At 36.4% G+C, this 13,384-nt stretch overlaps 1 protein-coding gene across 21 annotated transcripts in view; it reads left to right on the forward strand.

Moving 5' to 3' along the window:
* The window catches only part of LOC105473041 (uncharacterized), a 419,449-nt gene that overhangs the window by 124,217 nt on the left and 281,848 nt on the right, over positions 1 to 13,384 (forward strand). The window contains exon 2 of one of the 21 annotated variants that reach the window (XM_071099049.1): positions 284 to 410. The exons of the other annotated variants lie outside the window; for them this stretch is intronic. The gene's annotated coding sequence lies outside the window, so the exon portion shown is untranslated. The remainder of the gene's footprint in view (positions 1 to 283; positions 411 to 13,384) is intronic. 21 annotated transcript variants of the gene reach the window in all.

Here is a 13,384-nt window from a genome sequence, read left to right on the forward strand (position 1 = left end):
GTTAGCTCTGGCTTGTGGGTGTGACTTTCTCCAGGCCCCTCAGGAAGAAATTTAGGAGAAAGGTCAGAGTGCAGTCCTTAGCTCCCCCTTGTCTGAGGTCTCAGTGCCAGCAGATCCATTTGGTGGGGGTCCAGGTTGCTGAAAAACAACTCAGGTATACATGTTAAGATGTTATCTTTCGTTTCTGCAGGGAACCAAACATTCTGGTGATTCTAACTCCTTGGCTATTGTTTTAAGCTACTATTACCTTCCCACTTATCAAGTTGTTTATTTACTTTTTAAGGATGCCTAGGTGCCTGGAATTTCCCTTGAAGGAACTCAAGATTTTCCTTTATTTTCATGCTCGTTGTTGGGGTGGTACTCACAGGCCCCTGTGAGGGGTCCCTGCCCTGTTTCACTTCCCCCAAACTGTAAGTTGGAAACACTGTTCTAGAATGATAAGTATCTCCAAGTGAATCAAGTTTTAACAATTTATATTCAGCAGCAGCTAAAATGTATTGGGAGCTTAATATGTTCAAGGAACTATGCAAAATTGCTTTATATGTATTAACTAACTTAATCCTCATAACAGTCCTATGAAGTAGGTGCTACCATTGTCTCCTTCTTATAAATGCAGAGCAGGAAGCTTAGATGGTTAAAATCACTTTTTCAGGGTCACATATTTTCAAAGATAGCCCCAGATAAGTTCAGTGCATATCCTTGGTTAAAAACCACTGGTCTAATTCATCTTCCTTATTTGTATTTGAGGAATTTGAGTTCCAGATGGGAAGCAAGTTACTCCTATGCCATATCTAATATTAAAATCTTGGCCGTCAACATAAACTTTTTTTTTTTTTTTCTGTTTTCAGAGATTTACAGAGATAAAAGACTCTTTGAGTGGCTTGCAATCTGAATAGGGAGGTAGGACTTGAGCAGAAAAAACAGAAATAATAAAAATAACTAATGCTATGTGGAGAAATGAGGGGTAGCAGAAAGAAAAAATATTTAATGGCGAGAGACATCTTTAAGGTAGGCTTCAGAATGGAGGCAAGTTTTCAAAGAAAAGCAGAACCTAGTGAAGCCAGAGAGGAGTGGGAAGTTCTCTAGTCTGGAGTAGGAGTATGAGAAAAAGACAGGAAGGTGGGAAGACGAACAGAAGTTTGGGTTTGATGAACAGAAACATTCTAGTTCAGGTGAGTGTCTTTTAGGGGACAAATAAAAGACCAGTTATGGAAGTGGATAGGGTTTAGATAGTAGCCTCTTGTGCTGGACTAAGAAGTTTGTGTATTTTCCTATAGGAAGTGGGAAGCTATTGAAAGTTTTAGAGGATGAGTAACTGGTTAAAATATTTCCATGCCCAGTGGCTGAGTTTGAGGGTCGGGAATTGGATTCACTTGATGCCTTTGGGGTCCTCCTTCAATAGTAGTACAACTGGCTTGGAATTAAGAGTTGGAATGGTGAGTATAACTTGCCTGAGATGAATTGTCAGACACAGACTCTGATAGCAAATAAGCAAGGAGAGTCTTGCTCAGGACCATCAGAGCAGTGCCCTGAGTTACTTTCCATGGTGGAACTTCTAATATCTGTGTTTAAAAAGTTAGTATTCTTAAATTTCAAGGAGGATTGAGGAGGTGTTTAGAATTTAGTTCAATGTTTTATGTTTGTTTGTTACTATCTGTTCTTGCTCTAGCTAAGTATGCTGATATGTCATTACATGGACCTCAGGACTTTTCATGTGGTGAAATTGATCTGGCTCAGAAAGAAAAGTAATAACTCTTCAGGAAGAATTTATTTATTTTTGTTTATTCACCCTTGTGGATTTAAAAAATTAAATAAATATAGATCCACATGTGGCTATAGAGAATAATACAGAGAGATCTTGTGTACTCCTTACTCAGTTTTCTCCAATAGTAACATCTTGGAAAACTAGAGTTCAGTATCACAGCCAGGATACTGACATTTATTCAGTGAACATACAGAACATTTCCATCATCATAAGAATCTCTCATGTTGTCCATTTATAATGGCCATATCCAGTTCCCATCTGCCTCCAACACCACCTTAACTTCTGGTAACCACTAATCTGTTGACTATTTATATAATTTTGTTTTACACACACACATACACACACACACACACTCAAGTAAATTGAACAATACACGATGTAACATTTAGGGACTGGCTTTTTTCACTCAGCTGAATTCTTTGAAGTTTCATCCAGGGCATTGCATGTATCAATAGTTTGTTCTTTTTTATTACATTCTGTAGTGATTTTGATGTATCTCTTTGAATAACTTGTTTAGTGATTGCTCCATATATCACATTATGTCTTCATTACTCTTCACAGTCTACTGGTATTATCACATTATTACTTCAAGTGAAGTATAGAAACCTTACCTCCCTTTAAATTTTACTATCCACCCCTATTTGCAACACAGTTGTTTTAGATACCTCTTCTGCATACATTTAGAACCACATCAAGTAGTGCTATATTTTTTTGCCTCAGCCATCAAACATGATTTAGAAAACTCCAGAAAAGTCTGTTGTATTTACCTATATTTTTGCTTACCATGTTCTTTCTTTTTGATGTTCCAGGTTTCCTGTTTTATAAATTTCTTTCTGTTTAGACCATTTTCTTTAACTGTTCTTTTTTAGTAGAGTTATTGGTGACAAATTATATTAGTTTTCCTTCATCTGAGAATATCTTGATACCCACTTTATTCTTGAAGGATATTTTCACCCAATATAAGATTTTGGGTTGACAATTCTTTTCTTTCAGTTCTTGAAAAATGGCATGCTATTTCCTTGTGGTCTCTATACTTTAAAAGTAATAGTTACACTGTCATTTGAATTGTTTTTTCTTATAGGTAAGGTACATCTCTTTTGCTGCTTTCCAGACTTCTTCTTTAGTTTTTGACATTTGACCATTATGTGTAATAGTACAGATTTCATTGAGTTTATTCTATTTGGAATATTCTCACCTTCCTAAATCTGTAGATTTGTATTGTTTTGCAAAATTTAGGAAGTTTTTGGTCAACTCTTATTTCTTCAAGTATTTTTACAGCCCCATCCTCTTTTTTCACCCCTGCAAGAATAAAACATGAAAATTAGATGTTTTGTTATAGTTCCAAAGATCCCCTAGAATCTGTTAACTTATTTCAATCTATTTTCTCCTTATTGTTCAGACTGTTTAATTCCTATCATCCTGTCATCTAGTTCACTGATTTTTCTGTTTCCATTCTGCGGTGGAACCCATCACTTTTTAAAAAATTTCAGTTATTATATTTTTCAGTTCTAAAATTTCCATTTGGTCTTTAATTATATCTTTCACCTCTTTGCTGAAACTTTAAAAAATTTCTTTGCTGAGACATCCTATTTTGTTTCAAGTGTATTTGTAATTGCTCATTGAAATATTTTTATCATGGCTGCTTTAAAATTTTTGTCAGATAATTCTAAGATCTCTGTCGTCTCACTGGCATCTGTTAACTATCTTTTTTCATTTAGTTTCAGATTTTCTTGGTAATTGGTGTAATGAGTAAGTATCAATTGAAACCTAAACATTTAGGCACTATGTTATAAGACTCTAGATCTTACTTAAATCTCTGTTTGAGATGGCTTTCTCTGACACCAAGGGAAGGTTGAGTGCTGCTTTGTTACTGCCAGGTTTGTGTAGCAGTCCATTCAGGTTCCTCAGTTTGGATACACTGGTAACCAAAGCCATATACTTCTTGCTACTACTGGGCAGGAATGGGAGTTCCAGATCCCCTCTAGTCTGCACTGATACCTTCCTAGTGGGGAAGGAGGACATCCTTGCTGCTCCCTTCCTAGCTACTACTGACATGATGGGGAGAGGATGAGTGGCCTCATTTTCTCCTGGAGAGTGATGAAAGTCCTAACTTTCCAGTAGGGCTCCTCTGACACCACTCCAGTGAGAAGGCAGAAGCATACCTCATTACTGCCCGGTGGGTAGAAGTATGTTCCCCATGCATCTCCATTGCTCCCCAGGTGGTCTCCATTGACACCATGGGTGTTTGAAGGGAGCTGGCTCATTAGTGCTCAGTGGGGAAATGAATGTCCCACTTCCTACTCTACTACTATGATGAGGGATGTGGAGATGCCCTGTTACAGCCTGAAAAAAGTGGGTTTTTGCTTGGCTTTTGCTGCTGATGGTGGTGGTGGAGGGGAGTGGCAATGGTGTTTGACGAGAGTAGAGCAACTATTTTCTAAACATTTTCTGCCTCTTTCCAGGACCTTTGACTAGAAAGAGCAGACTTTTGTTGTTGTTGTTTTATTTTTGCATTCATTGGTGTTTTGGGGTTGCTGACTTCTTTAGCTGCAAATCCTGAATATATGAGGCAATGAGAAAATGCAGGGAACTCATCACTGTATTGTCACTCAGATCCTGAGGTCCTTAGCCTGTCTCCCTTTTCTTAACCTATTAGTCTCTTTATATAAATTTTACATATGCAAAGGTTTTAATTGTATTTACTTGGATGAATACAAAAAAGAACATCTACTCCATCTTCCTGAAAGGGGAAGCCCCGTGAAAAATTTATTTTTAAACATTAGTCTAGACCTTTAGGGTAACAGATGTTCTGAAATGCATAATTTATAACTTGTCCCCTTTCATACTGATTTATGCTTTTAAAAATTAATAAATTTTCTTTGTGTATATTTGAGTTACTACTTTTTAAGTGAAACATTAAAATGGGTGCTATTAAAAAAGAACTTTTGGTTTTAAGTGACACTGCTCTCTAAGTCAGTTGACACTTAGCTCTCTAACTCAGTATTTATTATTCTGTCTTGCTGGGGGCGGTCAAAGAAGTCTCTGAGAATCTAATTAAAATAATATGCCTTTTGCTCCTCAATTTTGCTTACGATTTAGGAAGTTTATATGCAGCATATAGAACCCTGGTAAACAATTCACTTTCTAAGTATTCATAACATAAGAGCTATGAAACTAAGAAAACCCCAAGAATGGAAATGAAAAAAGTGATGAGGAAATACTGGACTCAGGCCTCTGTCTTGAGTTAGGCTGGGCAATACCTATAGCCCAGCTCTATGGTAAAACTCTATTTGATTAGCCTACGTAGAAAGATGACTCTTCTACATACTGGAAAGAGCTTCTGTCAATTCCTATAAATGCAATCCTTAAAGGTAGTGGAGCTACCGTTCTAGGTCTTCCTCATCTCAGTGTTTATACTTCTTAATGTCATGTCTTAAGCACACACTGAATATTTTTCTATTTGTACATTAACAGCAATTTGAGGAATTTCCTAATTATGTAATGGTCATATCCTTACCTTTGGCTGACCAAAATTGGCATAAAATAAGCCATTATGTGAACAAAAATGGTATGTTAGTAAGGACTGATATTTTTTTTCCCTCTTGAACAAAAGACTGAAACAAAGTGTTGGATGACTCTTGAGGAAAGACTGCTAAAGGAAGGTTTTTCATTTGTCTATTGCTTTGTGATAAACCACCGCAAACTCAGTAGTCTAAAAACACAACTATTTATTCTCTCATGTAATCCTCTGGTTTGTCAATCTAGATGGTACTTCTGCTGGTGTGGCCTGGGATCACATGATCATAGTCATACAATGACTTGACTGGGCCTGGCAGTTAAATGTCCTCCCTAATACTTCTGGCAGTTGATGCTGCCAGTCAGCTGGGGTACCTTGGCTCTCCTCCATATGGCCTCTCAGCCTCCACTTGGTGAGACTGGACTCCTTGACAGCATGGTGTTCTCACAGTTACTTCAAAGAGAGAGAAAAATGTAAGGTATAAGGTCTCTTAAGGCCTGGCCTTTGAAGCCACAGTGTTATTTCTACAAATCAAAGGCCCAACCCAGATTTCCGCAGAGGAGAAATAGATTCCGTGTCTTGATGGGAAGAGGGGCAAAGTCACACTGCTAAAGGGCATGTGAGACGGAAGGAATAGTTGTGACTATATTTGCTAACAGTCTGCCACAGGGGACAGAGAAGTGAAATGCTGATGAGGTCGAGGAGGGTTGCAATGAGTGGTAGGGTGAGCTGCTGACACAGGGCCATGTGTCCTGGAGAAAACTCGAGATATGAATAGCAGCCAAAGAAAAGAGTGTGAAGCAGTTGGCAGGGAGACTTTCCATGATGACTTTAGACAGCCCTAGGGACTGCTCATTTTGACTGAGCCAATGGACAGAACTGTGCTTTTTTTCTAGAGTTTTCCTTTTATTGGACACAAAGACCTAAATCAACAGGCTGCAGTTCAATCTGGATACATAATCAGCCTGGGACAAAAAGATTTTCCCAAGCTAAGCACCCCATGGGCTTAAAAAATTCAAATATGAAATGAAGCAGTCTGCAAAATACCTATTATGCAAACATTTTGTAAGCAATGAAAAAATGAAGAGTAGGGGTTTTGCAAAGTAAGTGATCATTTTGGTGCTTAATGACCCAGTGGATTATCACATTAGGTTTAGCAAACTAGCACTAAAGGGGATGTTGTGGCTATTTCTTGGTAAAAGGTGGTACCGTACCATTTAGTATTGTGCCATCTTGATTACTTAGGTGAGAAGTTTATATCAGGTATTCACTTCTGGAACAAGAGCTTTGAACAGAAATGTGACTATGCCTGCAAGACAGAGTGAATGCCTAAGAATGATATTTTGGGGGATTAAAAGAAAAAAGACAAAAAAAAAAAAAAGAGTAGATGCAGAATCAGCTATATCTAGGAGAGACATGTATGTGATTGATTCCATGGCAAGATTCCAGTACTCAGTGTATGTCCAGTCATGTGTTTTACAAGGCTAGCTTTTAAAGTTTCACAATTTGGGATCTCTGAATTCTAGGTATGCAACCTTACTCTAACACAGCAGTAAGAAACAGCCTAGTAAATAAATGTAACTGAAGTATGGCAGTGATTGCAGACAGATATCAAGACCCACCTTATTCTCCTACATGTATTTTATTCCTTTAATGGGAATATATTGAGAGTATCAGCAATATAGATAAGCCATTGTCATGGAAATTAACGAGATAGTGTATATGGCTGGTTTTATAAATATATGCAATAGCAAATAATTTTAAGGAAAACTTACTGCAAAAGAACATCCTTTCTGACTCTTTTCTAAGATGTGAAATTTTACCACTAAAGCAATTCTCTTTCCCTGTTCCCCTCTTCCTTTTCCTTCTAATATTGTTTTCTATAGGTTTTCACTTTTAAAATGCAAATACTGCTGATATGTTACTATATCAAGCTTCATGATATAGTGGAAGTCATATAGGCCTTGATTTCTGACCCTGTCTTTACTATGTGTGTGATTAAGGGAAAGTTACTAAACCTCTGTTAAATTCATTGGGTTTTGTGAGGATTAAGTGCTATAAAAATTATATGTATATTGAATAAATATGTATATGATGTTATGTACATAATTATTAAATATATAATGTATATGTTTATATTATATATGTTATAATTATATGTAGAGAGAGAGAGGGGGAGAGAGAGAACTGGCAAATAGTACATGTTCAATAAACTTAAGTTTCTAGCTTCTCTTAAAAAAGCAAGTTAGCAGAATATTTGGGCAGTACTTTCTTTCACTGCTTTTTTCCCGACTCTAAGGCAGAGGTTTTTAACTTGGGGTCCATAGGTAGAATTCAGGGGCTCTGGGAATTTTGATGGGGAAAATCACATCTTTATTTTCATTAGCCTTTAACTGAAATGCAGCATTTCCTTCAATTATAAATATAGGTTATAAACCACAGAAATATTGGCAATATCAGTGACTTTGTCACTAACAGAAGTCATAGATACTTTCATGTAATGTTATAAGTTAAAGAAATCTTGAAACATGATTTATGCTCATGTCTGCTTTGAAGTTGTGATAGTTATTAGACTGCCGCTAGATATTATTTTTTGCATTGATAAAGATGCACATGACAGTACATCACAGTTTGTTTAGTGATTGATAAGTGTATTCCGTGGTAATTGGTTTCATTTTAAATTTTATATATTTTATTTTGCATTTAAAAACATTATTTTAAAACTGGGTCATATGCAGTGAAGGAAAATGATGTTGCTTGTACTTGTTCATTAGTGGTGTTTGTGATACCAACTTTTGTTTATTGTGAGGTTTAATCATTTAATCACTTACTCTTAGGGTTATCAATTGAGTGTAGACATGACTGCCTTTTAGCAATTCTCAATTTTATTGTTCAAAGTAATTCTCCACAGTGATTCAATTTATTATTGAACAATTAAAATTTTTATGTATGGGAGACTTTAATTAAACTATGACATATCTATAAAATAGAATATAAACCAGTATAAAAAGAAATAAGGAATAACTATATATACTGCTATGAAATGATTTCCGGGATATGCTGTGAATTCAAAAGAGCAAAATGGAGACATAAGTATATAGTATACCCCATTTTATCTAAGAAATAGGATATGTAAATATAAAATAAAAATATATGTTAGCTTATTTTTAGAAAAATGGCCTAAATGCAGTGAGATATTCTAGATACTGGAACAGAAAGAGGAGGTTAATGGAAAAGCTAATGAAATCTGAAAAAAGTTTATAGCTTAGCCAATAGTGTGCCAATGTTACTTCTCATTTTTGACATTGTACCATGATTGTGTAAGATGTCAGCATTAGAGGAGGCTGGCTGAAGGGCGTCTAGTCCTCTCTGTGCCGTCTTTGTGGCTTTTCTGAAAGCCGAACATTATTCCTAGTTTTTTAAAACAAGAGTAAAAAAATGAACAGATAAATAAGAAACTAATAAAAATATTACTTACTGAGGGAGAACAGGATAGAGACAATAGGAGTAGAAACTAGAGGCCTCTAAATGTATAGTGTTTTATAAATTTAACTCTGGAAGTATGTAATGTTTTAAGTAATTGTAAAACAAAAGTGAAGGGAATAAATTTCTTAAAATCAAAAGCAAAAATAATTAAAATATAACTACTTTTTGCATCGCTGGCTTAATTACACAGAGGGGAATTATGTCAAGTGATTTTAAAACAGATAATTTGCCTGCACACTCCTAGTGGGAGGTATACTATGGCCAAAACAAACTGTAAAAAAATCTGTTTTGAGTAATTGCATACTAATATTAGCAGTGTTATTTTGAACCCATTATATGTGTACATATATATGTATATGCATATATATATGTGTCTGTGTGTATAACATATAGTAGTATAACATGAACAAAGTATGTTTATGTCATTGCTAATCAATATTTTCAGTACAATAGACAAAAATAAAAACATAAATCTTCAAGAAGTAAAAGCCCTATAGTGATGTACATAAACTGGGAACACTGGGATGAATTCATGAGAATTTTCTCTTAAAGGTATCAGAGGAAATATGATATTCTTTTACTGGTGATTAAAAGAAGCAAATTAGAGATAAAGACATAAATAAGATAATTAAAAGACATAAATAAGGTAATTTATTGGTGATTAAAAGAAGCAAATTAAGAGATGCGTATGTAATAAGGAAAAGAGGTCAGATTGAAAAAAATCATTAAATCAGCACAGTGGTCTCCAGTGTGCAAGGCACTGTGGGGAATAGTGGGAAAAGGATAGTTTGCTCATTATAGCTATCGTCAAATGGAGGAAAGAGATACTTAGGAGGTAATGAGTATGGCGCAAACCATCCCTTTATACTTAATCACTGAGGATATTACACTAAAATTAACGATACTGACAATTATGATTTGAATTAAGAAAAGCTTCAATCATGACCATATCCTCTTTTGGAGAGCAGTCAAATGTTTTAATATATTAGAAAATAAATAAAACACATTTCAGCATTTGAACGTAAGTTCAGGTATGTAAAAATTTATGTGTGTGGCTTGCCTTATTCCCAGATGATACTGCAAAATGAAGTGTGGTTATATTTGGAAGCACTTCCACATATGAGCTAATGTCCCCTATTGATTTGCACCATGTGATACCTTAAAGTATCTTGGTAGGAATAACAAGCGTCTGGTCTGAGTCTATAATTATGAAAGGAATTGGCTGATAAGTAGTTATATGAATCCATGTGTCTCTCAGAATGTAAGTGCTGCCTGAATAGGTCATTGCAAGATGATCAGGGTTGTCTAAATATACAGTTAATCTCCAAATGAATCTGGAGTATCTCCTCCCCTCCCCACAGTGCCTTGTACATTGGAGACCATTGTGCTGATTTAATTAACTATTTTTTTTCAATCTGACTTCTTTTCCTTATTTATGTCTTTATCTCTTAAAAAGTAGTAGCACTATAGTTCGCTTCACATTTTAAACTTGGGATTTGTTGTCACTAGTCTCAGATATCAATGACAGAATAGCCTTAGTTGAACTTGTCCTTATGTGAGATACTCAGACCCTGATGGCTTTCTTTTTTGGTAGAATGGTTAACTTCTTTAATTATACTTTACTGCTATCTGTTTTCTGGGGCCAAAAGTAAAGAAATATACTGAATTGATAGATCTCATTATAAGGAGAACAACTGATCTTATTTTTCAAACAGGGCAGAAATGTGCTCAATTGTATAAAATATGTTAATTCTTTCTTTCCTAAATATCTATATACCAGGCACTAGTCTAATACTGTAACATGCAGGGGTGAATTACACGTGGAGAGTATCCCTCCTCACACTCTTGCCTCTTCCTACCATTTTCCTCTATGGTCTGAAATTCATCGCATAGTTGTAATGCAAGTGCCATTCATGTATTTTAACAAGTTTTTAAAAATGCATATGTATCTGGAGTTGGTAGAAGACTAGCCCCTTAGTGTTAGCAGAATCAGATTACTTCCCTTCTAACACTTAGCTGGAATGAACCTCATTGATGGAATAAACTTTGTCTTAAAATGAGCGTTGTGGAAGAAATTGTTGATTAATTTGGCACATTAAATATTTGTAGTATGGACATTTGGACAGCTAGAAGACAGATGAGAGCAGTGAGTGTCTAAGGAATCTGGGATAAGGGAAAGAAAGGAGTAAAGAAAGGAAGATCCATTTCTAAGGACAAACTGCTTTTGTCATTGTGCCACAGACTGACTTTGTAGCCTATCCCAGAGCCAATTCTCTTGGCACCTCGTCTCTTGCTCCACTCTCCCTCATCTCTCCCCTTGACCTTCCCTTTTGTTGAGGTTGTTCTTTATTTAGGATATATCAATCAGAGTATCCTCACAGTTTCCATGTTTACAAAGCTGTCAGAATGATATTTTATAAACCTAAGCCAAATCATATTACTCCACCAATTAAAACCTTCCAGTGGGTTCCCATTTAGAATAAAAATCAAACTCCATACCTCAACCTCAAAAGTCTGCTTCATCTGGCTTGGGCCTGTTCTGTGATATTATCTCCCACAGTCTTAGTTGTTTTATATTGCTATCACAGAATACCACAGACTAGGTAATTCAAAGTGAACAGAAATTAATTTGGCTCACACTTCTGGATGCTAGGGAGACCAGAATTGAGAGGTTGCATCCAGAAAGGGCTTTGTTTTTGTTTTCTTTTCTTCTCTCTTTTCTCTTCTCTTCAGATGGAGTCTCTCTCTGTCACCCAGGCTGGGGTGCAATGGTGCAATCTTGGCTCACTGCAACCTCCACCTCCCAGCTTAAAGCAGTTCTCCTGCCTCAGTCTCCCGAGTAGCTGGGATTACAGGTGCGCACCACCCCACCTGGCTAATTTTTGTATTTTTATTAGAGATGGGGTTTCACCATGTTGGCCAGGCTGGTCTCGAACTCCTGACCTCATGATCCGCCCATCTCCGCCTCCCGAAGTGCTGAGATTACAGGCTTGAGCCACCATGCCCGGCTCAGTGAGGGCTCTCTTGCTGTGTTACAACATGGCAGAAGGCATCACATGAGTGGGAGACAGTGGGAGATCAAACCCACAGCCTCAAGCCCTTTTATAGTAATTGGCATTAAAATGTTCATGAAGGCGGAACCGTCACGACCTTCCCATTGGGCCCCCTTTCCCAACATGGCTGCATTGGAGAGTAAGTTTCCAACACATGCTCTTTGGGGGACACATTCAAACTACAGCCCCCACTGTTCTGGTGCTTTACCCATGCTACCTTTCCCTCCGTGATTTGGACATCCTGAGTATATTCTTGGTTAGCAGATCTCGGACTTCTTTTTTCTCTCCTTCTCTTGACTCTTTCCCTAGACCATTGTATGTCCCTAACTCTCATGTTAATCTCTAAATGGAAACACCTTATTTTTTTTGTTTCCTTGTTTGTTGTTTCTCTGATCTCATTGGAAAATAAGCTCCATGAAGGGAGAGATCTATTCTTTCATGTTCTCTGCTGTTCATTAATGATGTGTTAAATGAGCAAATACAGTACATTTTATTGTGATTAATTTTACTTATTATTTTAGGGGAATACCCTCTGTCAGCAATGCCTCATTTTCATTTAGTTTCTCTCTTTATAAAAAGGCCAAAGTTTTCAAATAAATATACTAATATATGCACAAGCTGAATAAAACTTTGCCTTATATTTAAGTCTCTTTAATTTGGGGGAAGTTGAGATGGTAAAAGAGCAGGCAGCTCTCTTTTTCTTACAGTTCGTATTTGTGCTAGAAGGCTGAAAAGTATTCTTAAGTGTCTTGGATATGTTTCCTGGGGCTTAATCACTGTTAGCTAGAGAATGTTATCTGTTGTTGAAGAAAAAAAATAGGCAAGAGGAATGTCAGAACAGCTGCATTGCTTTCTATTTTATGTGATTTTTATTCTTACTGCGCTATCCTCCTTCTCACTTCCATGTCCTGTAAGTAATCTGGAAGCTTCTTAAGAATGAAAATGGGAACATCTATTTTTATTTCCCAGTGGTGTGTAGCACAGTGCTAGAGAGTAAATAATCACTATCACTTTTTCACTAAAAATTAATATTTAAGTTTTACATTGATCTTTACAGTTTAGCAAGAAATACATCATTTATTACAAAAACCCAGTGAAGTAGCAAGGAAGATATTAATTGCTTTTCTTTTACAGATTGAAAGACAGATTTCAGAACTTACCAGAGTTATCTGAGTTCACTCAGCGAGAAGTGGCTGAGCTGGGAGTAGAAACTCTGGAGAGTGTTCTGTTTCCTCTAAGTGCTCATGTCTCTGTGACACATTGTTACTGATGATGGTATTGCATACAAATTAAAAGAGGAAATAACTTCATGTAAGATTTAGTGAAATACTGTTAATTCTTTGGTAATAAAATGAAAACATGGATTAAGCATTTGAAACAAAACTCACATACAATCTCTCAGATACCAATGAGGCCTCTGAGACTATGCTGGCATTTTAGATCAATAGTGGAAGAACAAATGGTTCCAAGGGGTCTGAGCCTTCAAGCCTTATTGTCTTTTGCAAATTCGCTTATAAGCTGCTGAAAATGCCACAGAATTGCCCTATCATTAGAGAATATAAT

The sequence above is a fragment of the Macaca nemestrina genome, chromosome 6 (assembly GCF_043159975.1).
Source record: "Macaca nemestrina isolate mMacNem1 chromosome 6, mMacNem.hap1, whole genome shotgun sequence".
In the NCBI taxonomy this organism is placed as follows: domain Eukaryota; kingdom Metazoa; phylum Chordata; class Mammalia; order Primates; family Cercopithecidae; genus Macaca; species Macaca nemestrina.